Genomic DNA, 13,742 nt, shown 5'->3' with positions numbered 1-13,742 from the left:
CTAAGCTACCTGAGGAAATGGCCCAGATCAAAACTTTTACTTTTCGTATTTTAATAATCTGGTCAGAAAGTAGGCCAGCAAAACTACAGTAACAGGGGTATTTCTGTCATAATGATGGCTGGCTGTGCATAATCACTTGCATAATGTGCATTACCTGCAAAGCATCCCAATGAATGGGTAAACCACACTCTTTGGTGCAAAGCGGATGACAACGCTGTGGAAGGCCTCAAGAGAGGATGTTTGGTGGTGAGGGCTTAGTTTCTCCACACCCTTGATGAACCTCTTGTTTGTAAGGACCTTCTCCAGTCTGTAGGAAGCCTTTGATCCTACGAAATTATTTTAAAACTGTTTAGAAAATGCCTTTAGATGCCAAATGTAATGGTTTTATATTACCATCATTCATATTTTTCAAAGGAATAAAATAAGAATAAATGTATACCTGGCTTCAACCACCTCCTCTTATCTATGACATCACTGTGCTCACACTTTGGAAAAAGGGGGTCTTCGTGTGTGTGAATGTTGTGGATGCGATTGATGACAGATGTCCACTTTGCCACCTTCTCTGGGCCTGTCTTGGATGATGATGCAGTCCAGTAGAGATGGTTCCTAATACTCTGTTGCCACTTTTTTATTGGCCCATTGGTTACCCGGTTTCTACGTAGCAAATACATCAAATTCTAACTGGCCCGTTTAGCTGGAAGGCGGTCTAGTTTTGTGGGGGGTGGAGAAATGGCGGCAGTGAGCGATTTCACATTTTCACAGCTTTTAATTTAAACCCCCGAGCCTATATGAAACACAGAATCCCATAAAAACCCATTTTCACCATATGGGACCTTTAAGTATTTTTACTAGGGTTGTCAGCATTAACGCATTAATTTTTTTTTTTTAAATCGCATTAATCGCATGCCGCCATTTATTAATTTATTTTACACTTCACTCGGCTTTGCGTCGTGCCTAACAGGCTACTATTTTGACCCTTTGCACCGTTATTTATCATCAAGCTGCCACTTCCTCGGCATGATGGAGAAAGACAGCAGCAATAACTCTGAATGGAGCTTTTTATTTTCCAAAACTCCCGGACGGCTCGGACGGCTCGTAGACAAGTCGAAAGCCATATGCACATTGTGTAAAGCCGAATTAAAATATCACCGAAGCACGTCAAGCTTGAGCTACCACCTACGGAGCTAAGCAAATAGTTCAGTTAACGTGATGCTACCTGCTAGCATGCTACCCACTCAGGCAAAGCAGTATTTTGGAGAGTGCTACTTGCCGACCTGTGGATGAAACCAAATCAAACTGCAGACCTGTCAGCATCGTAGAGGACTCGGGTCTTAAAGATGTACTACGGTTGGCATGTTCTGACCCGTCGCATTGCCGTCGAGGGGGACAGCAGCCCCACACACAGCCAGTATGACACGAGAAAGCAGACAGTGGAACTGCAGCAAGGTGCTGCAAACGCTGTCTCATTAACCGGTGATCAGTTACTCATAATTGATTAATCGAAAGCAATATCATTCAATTAACGTGCAAATCATATGTGATGCGGACATGTGGCTCGCTGGCCTGGCTCAACACACGACTCTTTCATATTGAGACAAAGCAGTGTAGGGAGACGGTTGCAGGCTGGCGCAGTGCAGAACACAATTTTCAGGCTCGTGCCTGAAAATTGTGTTCTGCACTGCAGAACCTAATTTTCAGGCTCGTGCCTGAAAATTGTGTTCTGCACTGCAGAACCTATCTCCTGATGTTGGTGTGTAGGCGTCAGTGTGCCGTCCATGTGAACGGTGGAAACACAAACGCCACTAGACCCGTAGTCTGTCGATGTCAGTTCCTGCAGCAGGTCCTGGAGGGAGAGGAGTTGAGCCATGCCTTCATCGTCCATCGCCTTCAACCTCTCGCTCCTGGTGTAGTCGATGAAGAAGTCATAGAGCTCTGGCTCACTGAGGCCTTCAGTGCGTTCACCGCCATCTTCAATTGACCTGGCAATTGACGGCAATTGACTGGAACTCAGCGCTGGAAGCTGTTTAATGATCTGGAAGATCAACATTCGCCGTGGGGTTACTGTAGTCATCGTGACGTCTCACCGGTGACTGTTGCTCTCTGGATGACGCTCAAATAGCAGCCTTCCCTGAGGCTTGGACACCTGGTCTCACCGTCGCAGTGACTGCTCACCTCGCTTTTCGATGCTGTATCCCGGACTAGCCCCCAATTGTTACCGGCCTCAGACCTAGGGGTATCTGGGCAGGTACAAGGCCACAGGCTGGATAGCACTGTGGGTTGGAAAGAAGTGGAGATACAGAAATTATGTCTTTCTCAAGCGCTGGACGTTTTTTTCTGAGCGCTCGAGCTACCATCTCCACGGCAACCCACTACGGTGAAGCAGTGCACTGAAGCGTCATCTACCGGCATGAAGTGACATACATGGAAATGTTATCTTAAATGTAATAAAATAATAATAAAAAAAACAAACACTTGCAGGCCGCCTGCGTGTCACAAATTCCTATCACAAATACAAGAAAATGATTAAGATAGACTGTTGTGATTTGTGGTGTTGGCTTTATTTTTAAATACATTGACTTAATAAGAACAACAAAACAAACAAACAAAAAAACGTACCTGCATCGGTGTCATCCTCCTTAGGCAAAATCCCAGACAATACAACTTCTCCAATAATACCAGCGACTCTCTCATCTGAAGCCGACGGTGCCTGCAAACCACTTCCTCTGGCACTGCACTTTGTTTGTAGGCCAGATGCGCTTCTTTGCGTCCAGCTTTAAGTCATACCATTTCTTTTTTACTTCATCAATGGTTCTTGGAACTGAACTAACTTTATTGACAGCATCGGTTGTACGCTGTCATTTTTTTGTTCGGTTCAAAATACCTTCTTTAAGGCCTCCAAACAGGATTTTGTTGTTCTACCTCTGTTAGGAGCACCTCGATCTCACAATCACTGAATCGTGTTTTTGTCCCCATTTTTCCGTTTCGTGACTGGTGATCAAGGGCTCCTTTCAAGGCTGAAATATTCATTGATTGATTAACATGGAACTTATTAGGACAAATATGGGACGACTATGAGGCTCGTGAGGGACCACATAAGGTTTAGCACGTCCATATTTATGAAAAGAGTGCGTACTGGTGTGCGCCGCAAGGTGTTATGAATCAGAATTTTGTTTTTGCGTACGAAAATTCAGAATCGACGCACAGTTTTATAAATGGACATGTGTGCCAGGTTGGCACTGCCAGAAGCCTCTGTGCCCCATACCACCCACAAACCAATGGCTTGGTGGAAAGGCTCAATGGCACTATTCAAGGTGTGAATCATGTTTTTTTACTTATTTCTATATATGATATAACTATGTATGTAATTATGGTGAATAACTTTTATTCATTTTCCAATATCAGGGCTTTGAAGAAAATGGTGCGGGGCCACCCAAATGACTGTGACGAATACATAAAGCCCACCGTATTTGGTCTACGCACCAAAAAACAAATCACCACAAAACACTCCCCAATTACCTCATGTATGGAAGGGAGGTCTGTTACTCGTCTGAAATTCCAGACAAGTGGCAGGTACAATGGCATTTTCCTGCAGTATAGAACTACTTTGGCAATAATGGTATCTGCTATAATCTGTACTTGTGTTCATTTATCTCCACCAATGTTACAGCTAATTGACGAGGAAGTCAATGCACTGGCTGGAAACGAGGAGGTATTAACTTCCAAACTGTCAGATGTGTAGGAACAAAGAAAGGGGGGCAAATTAGAAGCTGGTTTATTGGGTCCGTACACCATTGTTAACATTGATGGGAAAAGTGCTGACCTTGACACAGAAGGAAATGTATTTGAGAAGATAAACATGAAAACCTCAAAAGACATGTGGAACCCCAGCTGAGAATACCAGCTAAATGGAATGCTGCCTCCACGCCTCCTCCAGCACTGCAGCCTAGCCCCTTGAGGATTCCCCAATTTCAACACAGAGTCCACAACCATGCACGTTGTCCACAAGTCTCCAGTCCCCAGAGGAACGTAAGTATATGTTTCATTGCAAATGACTTTGAGCAACAACATACTGAAAGCCATATGTATACATGTCTGTCATTTGCGTCAGGCCTTGGTTGACCTTTTGGAAACTGATGTTGCATTTAATTCCAAATTAGTGCTTGGTAAATAACTGTCTTCTAATTCTCAGTAATAGCAGAAATCTGGTCTGGAAAACAGCAAGGGGTGCTGTGGAGCAAGGTAGGACCCTATAAATAGTTTGCGAGAGACCTGCAGAATCTGGCCCCTGGAAGACAGGTAGAGAGTGAGGTAAATGCAACTATTTTCATGTACATGCTTAAATATATTTTAAATACCAATATGTAATAATATAACTACACAAATCTATTATTATTAAGCATTTGGCCAGTCGGCAACGGCCGGCCTGGTCCCGAGATGGGCCGACCAACCCAATCAGAAGTTACTCAAATTGGGACGTTCAGTCAAAATCAAGCACTTCACCTTCAACGGGATCTCCGTTTGCAGGGTTCAGGCTGTACCGGACTCTCCAAGTGATCATGATGTTCTGGAGGACCGGCTGCAGCAGCGTGAAGCCGCTGCTGACGGGCGCAGAGCTTCGCCGGAGCTCTGACTGTCGGTCCGCGCGGCCGTCTGACGGCATTCAGTATTAAATTGAAAAGTTTCATTTCTCGACTCGTTGTCGTGTTAAAAGTAGTCTAATTCAGTGTTTTGGTACAGTTGGTTTTAAACCTGATGCGAAGAGGAGTAGCCTACACATGACAAACTTGAACAAGCAGCGTCGTTCTGCGCTGTCTTTCTGCTGTGCCCTATTCACATAGTGTCACATTTTACACTTTGTAGGTTTAACTCTGCAATTAATCCGCGGTTCACATGTATGCATGAACTGTGTTGGTCTGTTACACTGTAGTCTCAAAATCCATGCACCATCACTGATCATTTTTGATCAATAGAATGTAGAAAACACATAACGTTTTGTATCCATAACATGATTTTGTTATTCTACAATTAAGCAGTAAAAGCAGTAGCCTCTGAAAGTCGATCCTACATTTTTCAACTTGGGAGCAAAACGTGCTCTTTGGGGGAAAAAAGTTACATAAAGCCCATAAAACAACTGGACTTTGTCTGTCTGGCCCATGTCCCGGACGTGAAAGCCTCCTTACTGGACTATTGAATATAATAATATTCCATTATATTTTGTATTTTAAATTGTTACCTGCCACCAGAATTTTGTGATTTCCTTGCCATAAATATAGACATTTTTACCATAAATTGGTGCCCAAAATGTATCAAAATGCAGGAATTAAAGTCTTTTACCCTCAAAAATTTCCTGGGGGAGGACCAAGCCCCCTGCTTTATGTGTTCCCCCAAAGGCCAATTCTGAGCAAGGAAAAACCTGAAGTATACAGACAGCCATAAAAACATTAAAATGGCAGTTAGAGAGTTAAAACAGATGAAAAGATGGAGAACCAAACGGACAATATGTACAGTGTGAACAGAGAGAAACACGGACAATCGAACAGACAGTGACAACAAAGAACAACATACTGTAGAGAATGACAGTAACAGCATACAAAGGCATAAACAGATTTGTTATAAACGTGTGCTCTTTAAAAAGTAGTAAGCATTGTTTGCCAGTTACTTACATTAAATGTTTAAAAATCTGTTACATATGGTACTGCTTATATTATTTCACATCTGTAAACAAATGTAATTAGTGAATGCCGTGTGTGGGGCTGTATGGTAATGTGGGCTGGTGTGACTACGGTGCCAAGGCTGAATTTCCACATATCGCGATGGACTTGTGATAAACTTGATCATCCACGTCAGTAGGATTCAACATCCTGTGGGGCATTGGTCTGCAAGGTATGTATGCAAATGACCCTTTGTTGAATAGAGCTATTGACTGTTACTAATTGTACTGGGTCTTTTGTAGCTTGCAGAGCTTGTCCTTAATGATGAGTTGGTGGATTTCAGTACCGATGAGGCTGCAACTACTCAGTTGAGAAGGGAAATAGCTTGCAGCCTGGTAGCGGATTCAGGTTTGTTTGTTTTTTTATGTCAATGTATCATCATTAATGTGTCTGAGAAACTATTTACATTTGTGTAATGTGTTAGAAAACTTGTCTGAGCTATGCAGCGCATGTGGCAATGCAAGCCAAAGCCCAGGAACAAATAAAGATGGTCATGATGCTGCGTAAGCACATTCAAAATTCTGTATATTTACAAATGTAACGTAAAAATAACTATGCCATTATTTTTTTCAGATCCAGTGCACAACATGCAGTTTGTGGTTTCATTGGGTGTGTTGGGAGACCACCTTTGAACCACTATTTTGTCCAGCATGTACTTTATAAAAACGTGCCTCTCTCTCCCTCTTGTAAAATCTGTTTGGCACAACAAGGTATTCAGCGCCTGCGAGGCAGGACAGGTTAAAAAGGAATGAGCTCATTAAAGCATACCAATATCTACTTTGCTGTGTTTTTCCTAAAACGGCAGCTGCAGTCAGACTGTCATCATTAAACAAGTGTTCATAAACTGTCTCAGATACATACTGAGGCCCAACAAGCTATCAAATGTAGACCTGTGGAGACGCATGAACCAGGAGCAAATCCACACTGAAATCAAATCTAGAAAGTGGGGCTAGATCAGTCATACACTTAGAAAGGATCCGAGGAACATAGCAAGACAAGCTCTGGACTATAATCCCAAAGGCAAGAGGAAGCTAAATCTAACTGGAGGCGGTCCATGCTTGATGAACTGTCCAAGATGGGGACCTCCTGGCAAGAAGTAAAGACCTTAGCGAAGAGGAGAGTGAGGTGGAGATCCATGGGAGCCAAGGGGGCCAAGAAGACTAAGTAAGACTAAGGCTTGAAGATGCGCCCGATCACACATTTTTAGTCATCCAATAGTGATTGGAAGTCTATCAATCAGGGCATCCCTAATAAAAAGTCATAATTATGAGATAAAAAGTGATATTTATGAGATAAAAAAGCGTAATTATGACACAAAATAATACTTTACAATTCAATTAAATTTGAACATATCTGCCATTGGCTGGTTAATGATCACATTGTAAAAAGCTAATTTCACATCCTGGTTTGGACACACATTCACTTACTGTTGGATAAAGTACTTATTGGCCTTTAACTTTTTATTGCACTTAGAATAACGAGCGCAGCTATCGTCAAGTCATTGTCTAATTACCGTCTTATCTCCTGTTTCTCCTGCATCTACCGTATGTCTGTGAATAACTGTGTGAGAGTGTTTTTCAGTCGCATAGAGAACTGAACAACAGCCCCGCCCGCTGCAGAGCGCAGACAGGATTGAAACAGTAGTCGATTTTCGCATATGATATGATATACACATAGATTTGTGTATAGGAACTTCTGCTAAGAAACTATTGTAGAGTTAAGTGACAGAAATAGGGTTATCACATCATAAGAAGCTGGGTGGAGGCCAAAATGCATCTTTACTGCATATGTGTATAGGAACTTCTGTTGAGAAACTACTGTAAAGCTTTAAGTGTTAGAAACAGGGATAACACATCGTAAGAAGCTCTGTGGAGGCCAAAACGCACAGTTCCTGCTTAGAGATATGTTTGTAGGAGCTTCTGTTGAGAAACTACTGTAAAGCTGTTTCAGGGTTTACACATTTTGATATGCTCTGTGGTGCCGACAAACAAAAAATCAATTTATTTTGGTAGGATGCAGGAAAGATGCGTTTTGGCATCCATAGGGCTTCTAACAATATGTAAACCCTGTTTCTGTCACTTAAACAACTTTACAGTAGTTTCTCAACAGAAGCTCCTAAAAACATACTATGCCCACAAACAACAAATTAATTAATTTCAACATATTTGTAGGAACTTCTGTTGAGAAGCTACTGTAAAGCTGTTTAACTGACAGAAACAGGGTTATCATAAGAAGCTGGTTGAATACCACAACGCATATTTCCTGCTTAGAGATATGTTTGTAGGAGCTTCTATTGAGAAACTACTGTAAAGCTGTTTAAATGACAGAAAACGGGTTAAAACATCATAAGAAAGCTCTGTGGAGGCCAAAACGCATCTTTCCTGCATATGTGTATAGGAACTTCTGTTGAGAAACTACTGTAAAGCTGTTTCAGGGTTTACACAGTTTGATATGCTCTGTGGTGCCGACAAACAAAAAATCAATTAATTTTGGTAGGATTCAGGAAAGATGCGTTTTGGCATCCATAGGGCTTCTAACAATATGTAAACCCTGTTTCTGTCACTTAAACAGCTTTACAGTAGTTTCTCAACAGAAGCTCCTAAAAACATACTATGCCCACAAACAAAAAATCAATTAATTTCAACATGTTTGTAGGAACTTCTGTTGAGAAGCTACTGTAAAGCTGTTTAAGTGACAGAAACAGGGATAACATAAGAAGCTGGTTAGATGCCAAAATGCATCTTTCTGTATAGAGATATGGTTGTAGGAGCTTCTGCTAAGACACTACTGTAAAGCTGTTTAAGTGACAGAAAACGGATTAAAACATCATAAGAAAGCTCTGTGGAGGCCAAAACGCACAGTTCCTGCTTAGAGATATGTTTGTAGGAGCTTCTGTTGAGAAACTACTGTAAAGCTGTTTCAGGGTTTACACATTTTGCTATGCTCTGTGGTGCCGACAAACAAAAAATCAATTTATTTTGGTAGGATGCAGGAAAGATGCGTTTTGGCATCCATAGGGCTTCTAACAATATGTAAACCCTGTTTCTGTTACAGTAGTTTCTCAACAGAAGCTCCTAAAAACATACTATGCCCACAAACAAAAAATCAATTAATTTCAACATGTTTGTAGGAACTTCTGTTGAGAAGCTACTGTAAAGCTGTTTAAGTGACAGAAAACGGGTTAAAACATCATAAGAAAGCTCTGTGGAGGCCAAAACGCACAGTTCCTGCTTAGAGATATGTTTGTAGGAGCTTCTGTTGAGAAACTACTGTAAAGCTGTTTAAATGACAGAAAACGGGTTAAAACATCATAAGAAAGCTCTGTGGAGGCCAAAACGCATCTTTCCTGCATATGTGTATAGGAACGTCTGTTGAGAAACTACTGTAAAGCTGTTTCAGGGTTTACACATTTTGATATGCTCTGTGGTGCCGACAAACAAAAAATCAATTTATTTTGGTAGGATGCAGGAAAGATGCGTTTTGGCATCCATAGGGCTTCTAACAATATGTAAACCCTGTTTCTGTCACTTAAACAGCTTTACAGTAGTTTCTCAACAGAAGCTCCTAAGAACATACTATGCCCACAAACAAAAAATCAATTAATTTCAACATGTTTGTAGGAACTTCTGTTGAGAAGCTACTGTAAAGCTGTTTAAGTGACAGAAACAGGGTTATCATAAGAAGCTGGTTGGATGCCAAAATGCATCTTTACTGCAATGAGATATGTGTATAGGAACTTCTGCTAATAAACTACTGTAACACTGTTTAAGTGACAGAAACAGGGATAACACATCGTAATAAGCTGAGTGAGGAAAAAATGCATCTTTCCTGCATATGTGTATAGGAACTTCTGTTGAGAAACTACTGTAAAGCTGTTTCAGGGTTTACACATTTTGATATGCTCTGTGGTGCCGACAAACAAAAAATCAATTAATTTCAACATTTTTGTAGGAGCGTCTGTTGAGAAGCTACTGTAAAGCTGTTTAAGTGACATAAACAGGGATAACACATCATAAGAAGCTGGGTGGAAGCCAAAATGCATCTTTACTGCAGCATAGAGATATGTGTATAGAAACTTCTGCTAAGAAACTACTGTAAAGCTTTAAGTGTTAGAAACAGGGATAACACATCGTAAGAAGCTCTGTGGAGGCCAAAACGCACAGTTCCTGCTTAGAGATATGTTTGTAGGAGCTTCTGTTGAGAAACTACTGTAAAGCTGTTTAAATGACAGAAACAGGGATAACACATCGTAAGAAGCTGAGGGAGGTCAAAATGCATCTTTCCTGCATATGTGTATAGGAACTTCTGCTAAGAAACTACTGTAAAGCTGTTTAAGTGACAGAAAACGGGTTAATACATCATAAGAAAGCTCTGTGGAGGCCAAAACGCATCTTTCCTGCATATGTGTATAGGAACGTCTGTTGAGAAACTACTGTAAAGCTGTTTCAGGGTTTACACATTTTGATATGCTCTGTGGTGCCGACAAACAAAAAATCAATTTATTTTGGTAGGATGCAGGAAAGATGCGTTTTGGCATCCATAGGGCTTCTAACAATATGTAAACCCTGTTTCTGGAACTTAAACAGCTTTACAGTACTTTCTCAACAGAAGCTCCTAAAAACATACTATGCCCACAAACAAAAAATCAATTAATTTCAACATGTTTGTAGGAACTTCTGTTGAGAAGCTACTGTAAAGCTGTTTAAGTGACAGAAACAGGGTTATCATAAGAAGCTGGTTGGATGCCAAAACGCATATTTCCTGCTTAGAGATATGTTTGAAGGAGCTTCTGTTGAGAAACTACTGTAAAGCTGTTTAAATGACAGAAAACGGGTTAAAACATCATAAGAAAGCTCTGTGGAGGCCAAAACGCATCTTTCCTGCATATGTGTATAGGAACGTCTGTTGAGAAACTACTGTAAAGCTGTTTCAGGGTTTACACATTTTGATATGCTCTGTGGTGCCGACAAAAAAAAAATCAATTTATTTTGGTAGGATGCAGGAAAGATGCGTTTTGGCATCCATAGGGCTTCTAACAATATGTAAACCCTGTTTCTGTCACTTAAACAGCTTTACAGTAGTTTCTCAATAGAAGCTCCTAAAAACATACTATGCCCACAAACAAAAAATCAATTAATTTCAACATGTTTGTAGGAACTTCTGTTGAGAAGCTACTGTAAAGCTGTTTAAGTGACAGAAACAGGGTTATCATAAGAAGCTGGTTGAATGCCACAACGCATATTTCCTGCTTAGAGATATGTTTGTAGGAGCTTCTATTGAGAAACTACTGTAAAGCTGTTTAAATGACAGAAAACGGGTTAAAACATCATAAGAAAGCTCTGTGGAGGCCAAAACGCATCTTTCCTGCATATGTGTATAGGAACGTCTGTTGAGAAACTACTGTAAAGCTGTTTCAGGGTTTACACATTTTGATATGCTCTGTGGTGCCGACAAACAAAAAATCAATTTATTTTGGTAGGATGCAGGAAAGATGCGTTTTGGCATCCATAGGGCTTCTAACAATATGTAAACCCTGTTTCTGTTACAGTAGTTTCTCAACAGAAGCTCCTAAAAACATACTATGCCCACAAACAAAAAATCAATTAATTTCAACATGTTTGTAGGAACTTCTGTTGAGAAGCTACTGTAAAGCTGTTTAAGTGACAGAAAACGGGTTAAAACATCATAAGAAAGCTCTGTGGAGGCCAAAACGCACAGTTCCTGCTTAGAGATATGTTTGTAGGAGCTTCTGTTGAGAAACTACTGTAAAGCTGTTTAAATGACAGAAAACGGGTTAAAACATCATAAGAAAGCTCTGTGGAGGCCAAAACGCATCTTTCCTGCATATGTGTATAGGAACGTCTGTTGAGAAACTACTGTAAAGCTGTTTCAGGGTTTACACATTTTGATATGCTCTGTGGTGCCGACAAACAAAAAATCAATTTATTTTGGTAGGATGCAGGAAAGATGCGTTTTGGCATCCATAGGGCTTCTAACAATATGTAAACCCTGTTTCTGTTACAGTAGTTTCTCAACAGAAGCTCCTAAAAACATACTATGCCCACAAACAAAAAATCAATTAATTTCAACATGTTTGTAGGAACTTCTGTTGAGAAGCTACTGTAAAGCTGTTTAAGTGACAGAAAACGGGTTAAAACATCATAAGAAAGCTCTGTGGAGGCCAAAACGCACAGTTCCTGCTTAGAGATATGTTTGTAGGAGCTTCTGTTGAGAAACTACTGTAAAGCTGTTTAAATGACAGAAAACGGGTTAAAACATCATAAGAAAGCTCTGTGGAGGCCAAAACGCATCTTTCCTGCATATGTGTATAGGAACGTCTGTTGAGAAACTACTGTAAAGCTGTTTCAGGGTTTACACATTTTGATATGCTCTGTGGTGCCGACAAACAAAAAATCAATTTATTTTGGTAGGATGCAGGAAAGATGCGTTTTGGCATCCATAGGGCTTCTAACAATATGTAAACCCTGTTTCTGTCACTACAGCTTTACAGTAGTTTCTCAACAGAAGCTCCTAAAAACATACTATGCCCACAAACAAAAAATCAATTAATTTCAACATGTTTGTAGGAACTTCTGTTGAGAAGCTACTGTAAAGCTGTTTAAGTGACAGAAACAGGGTTATCATAAGAAGCTGGTTGGATGCCAAAACGCATATTTCCTGCTTAGAGATATGTTTGAAGGAGCTTCTGTTGAGAAACTACTGTAAAGCTGTTTAAATGACAGAAAACGGGTTAAAACATCATAAGAAAGCTCTGTGGAGGCCAAAACGCATCTTTCCTGCATATGTGTATAGGAACGTCTGTTGAGAAACTACTGTAAAGCTGTTTCAGGGTTTACACATTTTGATATGCTCTGTGGTGCCGACAAACAAAAAATCAATTTATTTTGGTAGGATGCAGGAAAGATGCGTTTTGGCATCCATAGGGCTTCTAACAATATGTAAACCCTGTTTCTGTCACTTAAACAGCTTTACAGTAGTTTCTCAATAGAAGCTCCTAAAAACATACTATGCCCACAAACAAAAAATCAATTAATTTCAACATGTTTGTAGGAACTTCTGTTGAGAAGCTACTGTAAAGCTGTTTAAGTGACAGAAACAGGGTTATCATAAGAAGCTGGTTGGATGCCAAAACGCATATTTCCTGCTTAGAGATATGTTTGAAGGAGCTTCTGTTGAGAAACTACTGTAAAGCTGTTTAAATGACAGAAAACGGGTTAAAACATCATAAGAAAGCTCTGTGGAGGCCAAAACGCATCTTTCCTGCATATGTGTATAGGAACGTCTGTTGAGAAACAACTGTAAAGCTGTTTCAGGGTTTACACATTTTGATATGCTCTGTGGTGCCGACAAAAAAAAAATCAATTTATTTTGGTAGGATGCAGGAAAGATGCGTTTTGGCATCCATAGGGCTTCTAACAATATGTAAACCCTGTTTCTGTCACTTAAACAGCTTTACAGTAGTTTCTCAATAGAAGCTCCTAAAGACATACTATGCCCACAAACAAAAAATCAATTAATTTCAACATGTTTGTAGGAACTTCTGTAGAGAAGCTACTGTAAAGCTGTTTAAGTGACAGAAACAGGGTTATCATAAGAAGCTGGTTGAATGCCACAACGCATATTTCCTGCTTAGAGATATGTTTGTAGGAGCTTCTATTGAGAAACTACTGTAAAGCTGTTTAAATGACAGAAAACGGGTTAAAACATCATAAGAAAGCTCTGTGGAGGCCAAAACGCATCTTTCCTGCATATGTGTATAGGAACGTCTGTTGAGAAACTACTGTAAAGCTGTTTCAGGGTTTACACATTTTGATATGCTCTGTGGTGCCGACAAACAAAAAATCAATTTATTTTGGTAGGATGCAGGAAAGATGCGTTTTGGCATCCATAGGGCTTCTAACAATATGTAAACCCTGTTTCTGTTACAGTAGTTTCTCAACAGAAGCTCCTAAAAACATACTATGCCCACAAACAAAAAATCAATTAATTTCAACATGTTTGTAGGAACTT

General features: G+C 40.2%; 1 long non-coding RNA gene across 1 annotated transcript; it reads right to left on the bottom strand.

Moving 5' to 3' along the window:
- Positions 1–45: 45 nt before the first annotated feature.
- On the bottom strand, positions 46–625 carry LOC116034092. The gene is made up of 2 exons (XR_004100972.2): positions 440–625; positions 46–326 (listed from the first exon to the last, which is right to left on the bottom strand). It is a non-coding gene; the product is annotated as an uncharacterized LOC116034092 (long non-coding RNA).
- Positions 626–13,742: the final 13,117 nt, after the last annotated feature.

The sequence above is a fragment of the Sander lucioperca genome, chromosome 14 (assembly GCF_008315115.2).
Source record: "Sander lucioperca isolate FBNREF2018 chromosome 14, SLUC_FBN_1.2, whole genome shotgun sequence".
NCBI classification, from domain to species: domain Eukaryota; kingdom Metazoa; phylum Chordata; class Actinopteri; order Perciformes; family Percidae; genus Sander; species Sander lucioperca.
The sequence above is the reverse complement of the archived record's forward strand: the minus strand, read 5'-3'. Positions and strand labels throughout refer to the sequence as shown.